Source organism: Mirounga angustirostris, unplaced genomic scaffold, assembly GCF_029215605.1.
Source record: "Mirounga angustirostris isolate CCGP_5_RB_7025 unplaced genomic scaffold, mMirAng1.0.hap1 SCAF_3, whole genome shotgun sequence".
In the NCBI taxonomy this organism is placed as follows: Eukaryota; Metazoa; Chordata; class Mammalia; order Carnivora; family Phocidae; genus Mirounga; species Mirounga angustirostris.
Window position 1 is genome coordinate 27,484,647 of NW_026991711.1, and position 14,265 is coordinate 27,498,911.

Below are 14,265 nucleotides of genomic sequence, written 5' to 3' on the forward strand. Positions count from 1 at the left end.
TTTAGCATATTCTGTTTCCTGAATCTCCTATGTTCATACCTGAATTGCTTCAAAAAAGTGAAAGAGAGGAAAGAGAGGAAGTAGATCCATCCAAGGGCAAAGAGTGATGGATTTCCAAGGCAGTTTACCTTTGTCTTCCTACTCTTTCACACTTCATGAACAAACCAAAAAACCTTTTTTTTCCTCTCTGTTAGAAACACTGCACTGGAAAGAAAAAAATGAGAGGACTCAGAAATGTCACTTATGAGTCAGTCAGTTAAACATCTGCCTTCGACTCAGGTCATGATCTCAGGGTCCTGGGATTGAGCACCGCATCGGGCTCCCTGCTCAGAAGGGCGTCTGCTTCTCCCTTTCCCCTCTGCTCTAGCTCTCTCTCAAATAAATAAATAAAATCTTTTTTAAAAATCTGATTTCATTTTATTTGGATATATACCCAGAAGTGGAATTGCTGGATCATATGGTAGTTGCATTTTTAATTTTTTGAAAAACCTCTATGCTATTTTCTATAGTGGCTGTATCAGTTTACCTTCCCACCAGCAGTGCACAGGGGTTCCTTTTCTCCACATCCTTACTAATACTTGTAATCTCTTTTTTTGATGATATAACAGGTGTGAAGTAATGTATCATTCCAGATCTTTCACCTCCTATGTTAAATTTATTCTTAAGTATTTTATTGTTTCTGATGCTCTTATGAATGGGACTGTTTTCTTTTCTTTTTTTTTTTTTTAAAGATTTTATTTATTTATTTGACAGAGAAAGACACAGCGAGAGAGGGAACACAAACGGGGAGTGGGAGAGGGAGAAGCAGACTCCCTGCCGAGCAGGGAGCCTGATGCGGGACTCGATCCAGGGACTCCAGGATCATGACCTGAGCCGAAGGCAGTCACTTAACCAACTGAGCCACCCAGGCGCCTGGGACTGTTTTCTTTCTTTCTTTCTTTCTTTCTTTCTTTCTTTCTTTCTTTCTTTCTTTCTTTCTTTCTTTCTTTCTTTCTTTCTTTCTTTCTTTCTTTCTTTCTTTTCTTTCTTTCTTTCTTTCTTTTTTTTTAAGATTTTTTATTTATTTATTTGAGAGAGAGAGAGAATGAGAGAGAGAGCACATGAGAGGGGGGAGGGTCAGAGGGAGAAGCAGGCTCCCTGCCGAGCAGGGAGCCCGATGTGGGACTCGATCCAGGGACTCCAGGATCATGACCTGAGCCGAAGGCAGTCGCTTAACCAACTGAGCCACCCAGGCACCCTCTTTATTTCTTTTTGAGAGAATCTGTTGTTAGTGTATAGAAATGCAACTGATTCTACATGTTGATTTTGTTTCCTGAAACTTTACTGAATTTGTCTAATATTTTTTGGTAGGGTCTTTAGGATTTTCTATATATAAGTTCATATCATCTGCCAAACAAATACAGTTTTACTTCTTCCTTTCAAATTTGGATGCCTTTTATTTCTTATTCTTGTCTAATTTCTCTAGCTAGGACTTCCATGTTGAATAGTAATGGTAAGAGCAAGCACCTTTGTCTTTTCCTGATCTTAGAAGAAAAGACTTCCAAGGTTCACTATGGAGTATGATGTTAGCTATGGGTTTATTATATATGGCTTTTATTATGTTGAGGTATGTTCCTTCTGTACCCAATTTGTTAAGAGTTTTTGCCATGAAAGGATGCTGTATTTTGTCAAATGCCTTTTCTGCATGTATTGAGATAATCATATAACTTTTACATTTTATTATATTAATGTGATGTATCACATTTATTGACTTGTATATGTTGAACCATCCTTGCATCCTAGGGATAAATCCCACTTGATAATGGCTTATGATCTTTTTTAATGTGTTGTTATATACCATCTGCTAATATTTTGTTGAGAATTTTTTTTGTATGTTCATCGGAGACATTGGTCTCTAGTTTTCTTGTAGTGTCCTTATCTGGCTTTGGTATTAGAATATTTCTGGTCTCATAAAATGTGTTCAGAAGTTTTCCCTCCTTTTCAATCTTTTGGAAGATTTTGAAAAGGATTAGCATTAAATCTTCTTTAAACGTTTGGTAAAATTCACCAGAGAAGCTATCTGGTCTTGGGTTTTTCTTTATTTGGAGATTTTTGATTACTAATTCAATCTCCTTACTAATAATTGTAAACTGTTCAGATCTTCTATTTCTTCATGATTCAGCCTTGGTAATTTGTATGTTCCTAGTATTTATCCACTCTTTCTAGGTTATCCCATTTGTTGGTGTATAATTGTTCATAGAATTCTCTTATGATGCTTTATATTTCTGTGGTATCAATCGTAATATCTTCTCTTTCATTTCTGATTTTATTTTGTTTATTAGAGCTGAGAAGATTTCCCTTGGCCATAAGCTGTGCTGCCTTGGGGGCAGATAATGCAAATAAAGTAAAACTGTTAGTTTTACCCTCTCTAATGAATCCAAACTCATTTTTTTTTTTTTTTTTTTTTTTTTTTTTGCTCTAGCGATGTGTTGGAACTTCATTACTAAGAACCTGGACTTCCACAAAGGCTCTCTTTCTCTCTTTGTGGGCAATTGTCTAAGACAGTATTTTCCAGGAGTTTCCAGACCATAGCCAAGAGGGTCTGACGACAGTTCATGGACCACTGCAAGGTCCACAGCTGGGGCTGAGTTCTGTATCCCTATCGCTTGACACATGGGTAGGCAAGACTCCTCCCGGGTCACGTGGCATATAGTGCTAGATCTTATAGCTCTTACAAAGGCACTTTTTTCCACAGATGGACAGCAAATTATTGTTTGGTGGGGGTTGGGGGGGCACAAATGAGTGACATCTTATTCAAATCAGCCATCGCTAATGTACTCCCTTTTCAGCTGTTATTGAACACATACTATATGCCAGGCACAGGGCCAGTTACATTGTTTGCATTATTCCAGTTAATATGCTGACAATAATTTGATGAAGCACATTGTATTATTATCATTACCACTATTGTCAAATGGGAAAACTTAAAGAAGTTAAGTAACTTACTCATTATGTACAACTATTTGTAGAACTCACATCCAATTCTACTGGACTTTAAAAACGTTGAGACAAAACATGGTGTGAACAGGCCTTTCTTAGCTTTCCAGTCTTCACTGCTCAAGAATTAGTTATTATGTGAGTTATTATGTGGTAGGTGCTATTCTAGGCACTGGAAATATAAATGAATAAATGAGCCATACAAAGACCCTGCATTCCTAAAGCTTATATTCTGGTAGAGAATGCAGATAATCAGAGTGAGTTGTTGTTGTTTTTTTAATATGTAATTCTGAGTAATAGTAAGTGCTGTGAAGATTCAAGTGAGATAATTAGCTAAAGAGTACATGGCAGAAACTAAATGATCAGAATAACATCTGAAGAAAAGCCTCTCTGAAGAAATTGTATTTGAGCTGAAATCTGAATGATGAAAAGATACCAGCCACAGAAAGGTCTGGTGTAGACTATTCCAGGTAGAGAAAGGGACTGCGAATATACTCTAAGGGAGGAACATGCAGGGCATATTTTAAAAATTGGAATAATCCAGTGTGTCTGGACCATAGTAAACAAGTGGAAGAGTGTAAAGAGATGAGTTAGAGAAGCAAGCAAAGACAAGATAATGAAGGGCTTTATAGGCCAGAGGGGAGGTACGTGGCTTGTACACTAAAGGAAATGGGAAGCCATTGGAGAGTTTGAAGCAAGAAAGTGATCTGATGTAAGTCATGTTAAATATAATTTAGTATAAAGATATAGAAATAGATAGAGATAGATAAGATATATCTCACCCTGGTTACTAGGTGGCAAATGGAATAGAAGGAGCAAGAAGAGAGGCAAAAAGACTGACAAGGCTCTTTCAATAGTCCAAATAGGAGATGATGGTGGCTTTGACAGAGTAAATGGTGTGAGGGAAGGGGATTTCAATACACATTTTGAATGTATATTGTATGTACAACTGCCTGGATTCGCTGAAGGATTAGCTGTGGATAATTAAAAAAAGAGAAATCGGGGTGCCTGGGTGGCACAGTCAGTTGAGCCATTGACTCTTGGTTTTGGCTCAGGTCTGATCTCAGGTCAGGCTCCACGCTCAGCGCAGTCTGCTTGGGTTTCTCTTTCCCTCTCCCTTTACCCCTCCCCCACTTCTCTCTCTCTCTGTCTAAAATTAATAAGTACAACTTTAAAAAAAGAAAAAAAGAAAAATCAAGGATGACTCTTACATTTTGGGCCCAAGCAATTTATTTATTGGTAGTATCATTACCTGAAATGTGGAGAAATAGCTCCTGACATCTGTTATAAGCAACATGGATTAGATTCCTATTTTATCGGGCACATGACCTAGTCAGAGGGTGGAAAGGGAAATGAAAAGGGAAGTCCATAGATACAGCTTTACCACTAATGGTATGACATGAAAGCAAATCACTTCACCTTGCAGTCTGGAGTATAAAATAAGATCAACAGACTAATAACCCTTTCCCAGTATTCTTTCACACACTAAAAGACTGTATCTAAACTCCTATCTTCCATGCTTTTTGTGCATAGAACTTCTATCTCAAATCACTATCTTCTGTTTCAGCTTATTTTTCACCATCTTCTGTTTCAGCTTATTTTTCACCCCTGCTCCTATAATATCTCTTGAAATGCATATTAATAGCAATTACTTTTTTTTTAGATTTTATTTATTTACTTGAGTTGGGGGCAGAGGGAGAGGGAGAAGGAAAAGCAGACTCTCCGATGAGCAGGGAGCCCAACATGGGGCTCAATCCCAGGACTGTGAGATCATGACCTGAGCAGAAGGCAGACATTTAACTGACTGAGCTACCCAGGCACCCCAATAACAATTGTTTTTTTAACTGAAGGGAGGAAGGTTCAGTAAGCCAGAGAAGTAACATAGAAACTTGCCCATTAGCAATTGTGGTTATTCATGACAAATCCATCTGTACTGTACTAGCATGCAAATTTTCCATTGTAACATATATCCAGCCTTTATCCCTTTTACAAATTATCATCACCAATTCTCTCCTTAAATCATTAGTGACTTTCCTCCATATCACTTTCTCCCTGGAGATCACCTCTAGCATGCCTATTCTTCAGCTGCCAGGCCTTTTAAAGCCTCAAGAGCTTGTAAATTTTTCCATGACCTACAGTGCCAACCCGATTTTTATTCATAGGATAGATCTTAGACTATTAAAAATTGTTAAGATAAAAATTTTCTTTCTTGGGGCGCCTGGGTGGCTCAGTTGGTTAAGCGACTGCCTTCGGCTCAGGTCATGATCCTGGAGTCCCGGGATCGAGTCCCGCGTCGGGCTCCCTGCTCAGTGGAGGGCCTGCTTCTGCCTCTCTCTCTGCCTGTCTCTCTGCCCACTTGTGCTTTCTCTCTGTGTGTCAAATAAATAAATAAAATCTTTAAAAAAAAAATTTTCTTTCTTTTTATTATATTTCAAAGTAAACTTCTATGGGTAATAAATAAGCATTTTGGGTCATTCAAATACCTACAATTGAAAGATATCTAAATAAAAAAAAAAAAAGAAAGAAAGATATCTAAATCAATTTGACCAGGTCTGGAAAGCTTTAAGTTTACATACAATATAACTTGATAATTTTTTTAAAGATTTATTTATTTATTTGAGAGACAAGAGAGAGCCGGAGGGGGGGAAGAGGGAGAGGGAGAGAATCCCAAGCAGACTCCCTGCTGAGTGCAGAGCCCCACACAGGGCTCGATCTCACAACCCTGAGATCATGACCTGAACCAAAATTAAGAATTGGTAGCTTAACTGACTGAGCCACCCAGGCGCCCCTATAAGTTGATAATTTAAAAAACCATGCTTAAACTACAATAAAATAACTGATGATGTCATACTAATCCTTCACATTTACTATTCAACTATTCTGTTGAAAGAATTGGAGATGTATCTAGTTTTAAAAAAAAATTAGACTAGGGTATTATCTCATATTATATGTGAAGATATATCCCAGATAAGTTATAGAAAACAAATATAAAAGACAAAATTAAAGCAGACACAGATGATATAGGTTGACATTATTGTTAACTTTGGAAAGAGAAGATCTATCTAATTACAACACAAAACACAGAGACACAAAGAAGAAATTGATACGTTACCACATTATAAAAACTTCTGCATAAAAAAAAGAAACTTTTTTAAAAGGAAAAATTGAAAGAAAAATATTTGATATATACATAATATCCAAAGTACCTCAATAATTCCTATAATTCAATATTTAAAAAAAGGAATTAACTGAACCCAACAGAAAAATAAATCGTGCATGGAAATACACAGAAGAGGAAATAAAAATGCCAATAAACCTGTAAAAGAATGTTAACTAAGAATAAAGAAAATGAAAATAAAATACATATCATTTTTTACTCATTACATTGGAAAAAATATTTTTTAAATGATAATATTAATGAATACGTGTAAAGACCTATTCTTATAACTCTGGATGAAAATGTAAGTTGTCAGAGAAAATATGGATGGCATTATTAATAATAAAAAAAAACAGGCTTCCTTCTATCCAGTAATAGTCTGATATTTCATGAAAGGCAAAAGGCATGAACAGGTTTTCTGTGTAACAAGTTTGTACTAACATAAAATGCAAAGCAATCTAAATGTCCATCAACAATTGAATAGAAAACTAAGCAGTATTTTATAGTATGTGAAGACATTTAATGACCTCCAAGAGATACTATAAAGAGAACATTACATGTCAATACATATAATACTGTTCATGTTTTAAAATTGTCAATTTCTTTTGTTTTGTATGTGCACATATTTATGAAAAGTGTTTTAAAGTTTAGCAAAAGCATGTATCAAACATCTAATCGTGGTCAGTTTTGGGAAAACGAATGGTAGGAGGTAGATGGGGCTACCAAAAAAGAACTTTTGCTTTATCTGTCTTGTTTACATCTTTTGCAATGAGAACATATTTATGTGTGAGTTGAGTAATTAAATTAAAAAATAAAATAAATAACTGGAGAAAACTTTTTAAGTTTAAGCCAGAGAAATAAATCATTGTCAGACTTAGCCCAAAGATCACATTTTTTTCAAAAAGGACTAAATCTATATCCAAGCACAGATTTCAACATCCATATGTTGAGAAGCTGAAAATAAAATGAAATCCAGAATAAAAAAAAATCACAAGATGTGTTCATCTTTATTTCCTTCTGAATTAGTACACATATGCTATATATAAATAAATTACTCTCATTATTAACCTTTATTCATTTGAAACCTTTGAAAGATGATATGAAGAAAAGAGAAACAAGACATATTCCTGAGTTTCTCATATAGTTCAAAAAGAAACACTGGAGTAATCTAATTGGCAGTAACTGTTTATAAAAATCCAGTCTTGTATGCAGGTCCAAATATATCTTGCTATTAGTATAATCAACATACAGGTAGTGAGTATGACTTAAATCAGGTGCAAGGGCAGATGTGATTCCTGTGGTTTTCTTTCATCATTTATAGACACCGTTTCAGACTAAATGACATGGTTTTAAAAATAACATATATCTAAACCCAAAAAGAGATTATAAAAACTTCACCATTAGTAAATAGGTGAAACTTTAGCCATATATAAGACAAAAACATAGTTTTGGACTTACAACTAATTTTTAACTTCAGAGGTTAAAATTAAACCAAGAACACAATGAAATGGAACAGCTCTAAATCTCCAGAGATATTGAAGAAGACAAAGCATTAGGGCAGTGGAAAGCCCTCTTAAGCATTTATTAAGAATTAACCAGTTATCCATCTATATATTTTTCAGATATCATACGAGATTAAAAGAAAAAGACATAATTTTCCAGAAATGAACTATTAATGTGAACAATTTTACCCATACCAAAAAATAAGAAAAATTAGAATTGTTCATGTGTCCCAAAGTCTTAATAGTATAATCAGAAGTTTATTAGAGTTATTGTTCAATATTATATTACTGAACTAAAGGCTATGCAGGCACTTCCAGAGACACCTAGCAAGTGATAAATATTTATTGAGCACCTACTGGATGCAATACTCCAAGCTAAGAATAGAGAAAATGGTGGTACAAACATTGTAAACAAGATCAAGATATAGTCCATGCTCATTTGGAGTTTAAACTCTAAAGGAGAATATAAGTATAGAATAGTTAATATCACTGATGATTGGTTAATGATGTGTATTATGCTGAGAGTAAACAATTGGTGATCTTACCTATTCAGAAGATGTTAACTGGGGTTAAGTGAAGGACTCCCTGAAGAAAGGATATTTAAGTTAAATTGTGAAGGATTAGTAGGAAAAGCTGGATAAAGAAGTGGATGGAGGATTGCAGAAAAGTATTTCCCAAAGAAGGAAAAGCACGTGTGAAGGTCCTGAGGCAGACAAGAGGACAATATTGGAAGATGACAAGAGATCACAACTCAAAAGAGAGCATTGCAAGAGATGAAGCTATTGAGGTAGGCAGGTCTCAGATCAGATAGGGCTTTATAGAACACATTAAGGATTTTGGATCTAAGGAACAATTAGGAGTCATTGAAAGGGTTTTAATTAGAAAAAGAATATAATAAATGTGTACTATTATAAAGATATCTTGACTGTTGTATGAAGACTGATCAGAGTTGATCAGTGGTACACGTGGGAAAATCAAAGAGAAGGTTTTTACAGTATCCACATGAGAGGTGGCTCAGCTATGGTGAAGATGGTTGGGATGCAGAGATTCAAGAGACTGCTATGTGGGTGGAATGAATAGGATTGAGTATGTGGAAATAGGAGATAAAGAAGGTGATGTTCATAATGTCTCACAGATTTTGGTCAGGGACATATGAAAAATCTATCAGGATTCTTACTAAGTATGGGTACAGAGTTTGGACACGTCTGGTTTGCACAGCTTTGCAATGCAGTACCTGTGTAGATCATTTGAGAGATCATTTGGAAAATATTCTGCAGTCATCAGGAAAACTTAGACCCTGTATACAATCTCCAAGGATTCCTAGAAACTTTTCTGTGGAATTAGTCCTTGAAAGAAGCTTGGACTTCTGCACCTGAGAGCACTGATATTAGCTGTGTGCTCTAGAAATGCTGAGAGAAGCAGTTCTAAGTCAAAGGAGGAAGGAAGAATCATTGTCTCTGGGAACCCCACAAGAATGACAGGGAGCTCAGAGGATGCCAGTAAGCCCAGGGGTAGAGTATTTGTATCACAACCCTTTGCTAAGTATTTCTAGGGAAGAAGTTGTTTTCTTTTTTTTTTTTAAGATTTTATTTATTTATTTGACAGAGAGAGACACAGCAAAAGAGGGAACATAAGCAGGAATGGGAAAGGGAGAAGCGGGCTTCCCGCTAAGCAGGGAGCCCAATGCGGGGCTCGATCCCAGGACCCCAGGACCATGACCCGAGCCAAAAGCAGACGCTTAACGACTGAGCCACCCAGGTGCCCCAGAAGTTGTTTTCTATAAAAGCTCCCTAAAAGATGCCACTGATTACCTACTAATAGAGTTGGAATTCCAGGAATTCTGGATCAAGACTTGAACCTGTGACAGTTTGATATCATTCACTAATTACTAGTAACAGAAAATCTCAAGAAAGTGAAAAATGATGTGGGGCACCTTGGTGCTCAGTTGGTTGGACGTCTGACTCTTGGTTTTGGCTCAGGTCATGATCTCATGGGTCATGGGCTCAAGCCCCGAGATGGGCTCTGCACTTAGCTGGGAGTCTTCTTGAAATACTCTCTCCCGCTACCCCTCCCCACACTTTTGCACTCGTGCTCTCTCTCTCTTTCTCAAATAAATAGATAAATCTTTATTTTTTAAAAAAAGTGAAATATGATGTAAGCATCTACTGATTTTGCCCATGTAAAATACTAGAATAAAACACAGGCATAATAATAATATATACTGCATAAGAAATGCATACACACACACAGTTAGAAATGTTTACTAAGATACACATCCATATAGTATATATTGGTTCCTTTTTATATAACACCCCACTTAAATATCTTATTAGTGGATGATAATTTTTTTCCCTAGGCTCCTCCTTTGAAATACATTTTAAAAGAGAATTCTTAAGCTTCTAGGAGTTATCTTTTGTCCTACAGTTAATCTCTTAATAAGACCAATTTAGCTGTAATACAAATGATAATGCATAGCATTCTAGTCACTGCACAATTCTGAACTTGCTCAAAGATTGCATATGAGCAGACTGGCCTTACCCATGGGCAGAGTTGATTAAAAGACACTGGTATGGTTTCAGAACCATAGAGAAGACTCAGGTTTTTGACCCTTGTTAAGTGTTCTGAGAAGAGTTATTTAAGACCTTGTCAACCTTTTAGAGAGCCTATTGTATGTAAGAAGTGCATTAGACATCGTATCTACCCTTACAATCTATCTGAGGGATACAGAAGTCAGATGTGGGTAAAATGCATAACAATAGCAGGGTTACATATGCAAAGAGGAAATATCATAAGATGAAAAGCATGACTGCCAATTAGCAGAATGAGCTAGAGCATCACCTGTGAGCGTGGTGTATTACTAGGTGTGTAACAATAATATTCCATTTTAATTTCTTGGATTGTCTATTTCTTTTTTTTTTTTTTAAAGATTCATACTACCATTACTGGTTTAATTTCATTTGCCACTTTTTAGTGGCCTGCCATTTGGAAGGAGTTTACATTCCATGTGTTGCAAATGAAGGATTTGCAAGTGGCATTATTCCATATTATCTTAAGGCTTTAAGGTGTCACTAGCCTTCAATTTACTCTAACTAAAGGATTTTTTACCAGGATCCTTCCTGATGCCAATTTTCATTCAATCTTCATAAATATTTATTAATACAATAGTGCACAAATTCTTCTTTAAGTATTGAACATGCCAAAAGAGGTATTTGTTTTTCTGCTTCTCTTCTCCCATATTTAAATATGTTACACAAATATGTCCACACCTAAATCTGTCCCGTCTTGTTGATCCATTTTTAAAATTCACACTTTGTCTTGTATAAATGCAACCCAACCGTGAAAGTAATTTGTTTGTGAGTCATAACCTTGCAAACATTGAAGTAATTGTAAAAGCATCTCTTGTTAGTTTGCAATTAGGGTATTAAGTTTGATATCATGCTGCATTATATTTTAGAAAAAGGGTCATAAAGGGTTTTATTTCTTAATGCTCAATAACATTTAATTGTAAACACATACAAAGATAAAACTAAAAATATATTCATTTCAACACCTACAAAAATAATTAGTTTTCCTGGGTGTATCATGGCAGATGGAACTGTTTTCTTAAAGAATTTGTATAGAACATGTAAATAGAACAGGTACACCACAATATGCTGGAATGGTCTGTGTATTTGATTAGCATAATATTTTTAAATGAAGCTCTCATCTTCGATATCAGAAAAAAAATGACCCATTGTAAAACAATGAATTTGAACCAAATATAGCTTTAGAGTTCAACTCTCTCTGTATCTGGCATTGACTCAGAGACTATAATTCAAGTGCAAGAGGATTACAAAGGCAAATACACCCTTATTCAATATGATCTGATGGTATCCCTCTACTTCACAGATTAGGAAGGCCAAGAACTGAATTTCTTCTAGAAATCTATGAAGCAGGCTAAGTTCTAAGGTGCACAGTATCTGCCAAAACTCTCCTGATATAGCAGTGTCTCAGGCCAAATGAAGAACCTTTGGTAGCAGAAGCTACTTCTCTTCCTGTATTAATTATCTCATTTAATGACTCTTCCCTCTCATTTACTGGCCCTACAGTGAACGTCCTTAATACCTGTCAAAGCTACCCCCTGTTCCCATTCTCCATCACAAACATTTCCTAAATTGGATTTGTTACCATTTCTTACCATTTATTGAAATATTTCCTAATTGATCTACTAGTTTCCAGCTTAATTTCCTTCAATTTCACTTGCTACTCATTCAAACACAAATCTACAAATCTCCTCATGTCATTCTGCTTAACATATTCTAATGATCTCCTGGATAACTCCAGGACTCCAGGGTAATACTTCTATTTATTAGCTTGAATTTGCACTCTTTTCAAAGCTCCTTTTCCATGATCATGACCACTTTGTGCCTACACTCAGACACCTTATGCTCTAACTTCTCTAAACATCCTGTGCTCTCCTAGTTAGAGCCCTTTGCTGAGAATGCCATTCAAAAGTTAGCTCAAGTATCTCCTCTTTCCTGAAGATTCCTCAGAAAGTGTGTGCTATAGGAATGTGGGATGTGGTGAAAAGCTTGCTCTGCGGAGCAGCTGGTGTTTTAAAGTGCTGGGATCAAATTCTAATTTTCTGGCTAGCTGTGTGATCCAGAAAAACTGGTTGGTCCCCATACATAACAGTCAACCATCTCCAACCTCACTAAGTAGGTGCTTCCACCAAGGAAGGGGACAAGTAGTCGATGCCTGAGTACCCATGGTCCATCATACTCTGGCTGTGACAATTTTTCTTTCTATTGAGATATAATTGGCATAGAGCATTGAGTAGCTTAAGGTGTATAACATGTTGATTTCAAACACATATATTGCAATATATATAATTACCACTGTAACATTGCTAACACCATCATTTCATATAATTTTCATTTCTTTTTTGTGGTAAGAACATTTAGAATCTAGTCTCTTAGTAACTTTGAAGTATGCAATATAGTGTTGTTAACTATAATCACAATCCAGAATTTGTTCATCTTCTAACTGCAAGTTTGTATCTTTTGACTAACATCTTCCTACAATTCTGAGAAAGAAGAACAAAGCTGGAAATATCACACTTCCTAATTTCCTATACCTCTGAAACAAATAATACATTATATGTTAAAAAAAAAAGAAGAAGAAGAAGAAGATAGTAGGAAGGGAAAAATGAAGGGGGGGAAAATAGAGGGGGAGATGAACCATGAAAGACTATGGACTCTGAGAAACAAACTGAGGGTTCTAGAGGGGAGGGGGGTGGGGGGATGGGTTAGCCTGGTGATGGGTATTAAAGAGGGCACGTATGGAATGGAGCACTGGGTGTTATACACAAACAATGAATGATGGAACACTATAGCAAAAACTAATGATGTAATGTATGGTGATTAACATGACATAATAATTAATAAATAAATAAATAAATAAATAAATAAATAAATTAGACCTCCCCCCCCCAAAAAAAACACTTCCTAATTTCAAAGCCATAGTAATCAAAACTGTATAGTACTGGCATAAAAACAGAAACACAGAGACCAAAGGAAAAGAATGGAGAGTCCAGAAATAAACACTGCATGTCAAAAACTGATATTTGACAAGGGAGCCAAGAATACTCCATGGGGAAAGGATGGTCTCATCAATACATGATGTTGGAAAAAATGGATAAACCCATGCATAAAAATGAAATTAGACCTCTATCTCTCACCACTCACAAAATTAACTCAAAATGGATTCAAGACTTAAGCATAAGGCCTGAAACCAAAAAAAATCCTTGAAGAAGCCATAGTGAAAATGCTCCTTGACATTGGTCTTGGCAATGTTGTTTTTTTTTTTTTTTATGATACCAAAAGCACAAGCAAGAAAAGCAAAAATCAACAAATGGGACTACACCAAACTAAAAGCCTCTTCACAGCATAAGAAACAATCACCAAATAAAAAAAGAACCTATGGAATGGGAGAAAATAATTACAAGCATATATCTGATAGAGGGCTAATATCCAAAATATATAAGGAATTCATACAACCCCAAAGCAAAATAATCATCATCATCATCATCATCATCATCATCATCTTATTAAAAATGGGCAAAGGAACTGACATTTTTCCAAAGAAGACACACAAATGGCTGACAGGTACATAAAAAGGTGCTCAACATCACTAATCATCAGGGAAATGCAAATCAAAACCACAATGAGGTATCTCCTCACCTGGTTGTGATAATTTGCAAGCTTGCCAGCCTATCATCCTTCAGGGCTTTGCCCACGGTTTAACCCAATCTTGCCATAGCTGGACTATGGTTCTCACTGCTTCCTCTTAGCCATTCTGGATTCCTACAAACAATCTTTAGTACTTCTTGCCTACTGCCTCTATTTGGCCACAGAGCCCAATCTCTAATGTTGGTTTGCTCTTCAAATTGATATATAGATATAGAGATAGCAATACACACTTTTTTGATGTATGAAAGTATCCTCTACTTCAGCTATAGTTTTTGCCCACATTAATCTGGCTTAAAGAATTACCTCACATGATTATGGAAGTTGACAAGTCCCAAGATCTGCAGTCAGCCACTTGGAGACCCAAGTCAGCCTATAACATAATTCTGGTCTGAAGGCCTGC